The sequence below is a fragment of the Schistocerca gregaria genome, unplaced genomic scaffold (assembly GCF_023897955.1).
Source record: "Schistocerca gregaria isolate iqSchGreg1 unplaced genomic scaffold, iqSchGreg1.2 ptg000199l, whole genome shotgun sequence".
Taxonomy (NCBI): Eukaryota; Metazoa; Arthropoda; class Insecta; order Orthoptera; family Acrididae; genus Schistocerca; species Schistocerca gregaria.
The window spans coordinates 13,877,413-13,878,819 of record NW_026061737.1 but is presented as its reverse complement, the minus strand read 5'-3'; positions in this window follow the sequence as shown (position 1 = coordinate 13,878,819).

Sequence of the window (1,407 nt, the reverse complement as noted above, 5' to 3'; positions counted from 1 at the left end):
ACTTGAGCTTGGACCTTAAGATTTTGCATGAAAGGAAGACTAGCAGAAGCGTTGCACGGGATAATGTGAAAAGTCTTCTTATGTAGTAAAAACCTGAGATATCAGTCCGTTTTCGTCATTTTTTATCAAATCGACTTTAAGCCAGATCGTTACATTGGCCGCTCTTCTCTCTGAAACGGTTACGTTTATCGTCTCCAAAGAAGTGTCACGTGCTGCGGTATGCGGAGACACTAAAAGCACTATACTAGAACACATAGGAAACTTCCAAGTTGATGTAGTAGCCAGTAACACGTAGTTCAATTCAAGTTTTTGTTATCGATTATTCACTTTTTAGCCGGCTTTGGTGCCTTGGACACGAGCTAGGACCTTAAGATTCTGCATGAAAGGAGGACTAGCAGCCGCGTTGCACGGGAGAATTTGAAAAGTGTGCATATGTAGTAAAAACCTGAGACATCCGTCCGTTTTCGTCATTTGTTATCAAATCGACTTAAAGCCAGATTGTTACATTGGCCGCTCTTCTCTCTGAAACGGTTACATTTATCGTCTGCAAACTTATGTTGCGTGCTAAGGAATGCGGAGACACTAAAAACAACACAGTAGAACACAGAAGACGCTTCTAGGTTGATGTAATTAGCCCTTAGGAAACAGTACAATTCAGGTTTTAGTTATCGATTATTGATTTATTAGCCGGCTTTGGTGCCAGTGAAATGACCGACTACCGTAAAATTTGGCATTAATCAAGGTCTGATGAGCCACGTTTGCACGAGAGAATGTGAAAAGTGTTCATATGTACTAAAAACCTAAGAAATCCGCCCGTTTTCGTCATTTTTTATCGTATCGACTTAAAGCCAGATCGTCACATTGGCCGGTCGTCTCTCTAAAACGGTTACATTCATCGTGTGCAAAGCTATGTCGCGTGCTGCGGAATGCGGAGACACTAAAGCCACGATAGTACAACACAGAAGAAGTTTCTAAGTTGACGTAATAACCAGTAAGAAGCAGTCAAATTCAAGTTTTAGTTATTGATTAATGACTTTTTAGCCGGCATTGGTGCCTTGTACATGCGCTAGAATCTTATGATTTTGCATGAAGGAAGGTCTATCAGCCACATCGCACAGGAGAATGTGGAAAGTGTTCACATCTAGCAAAAACCTGAGAAATTCGCCCGTTTTCGTCATTTGCAATCGAATCGACTTAATGCCAGATCGAATATTGGCAGCTCTTCTCTCTGAAACGGTTACATTTATCGTGTGCAAAGCTATGTCGCGTGCTGCAGTATACGGAGACACTAAAAGCACCAAAATAGAGCACAGAAGAAGTTTCTAAGTTTATGTAATAGCCAGTAAGAAGCAGTACAATTCAAGATTCAGTTGTCGATTACTATCATTTTAGCCTTCTTTGGTACCT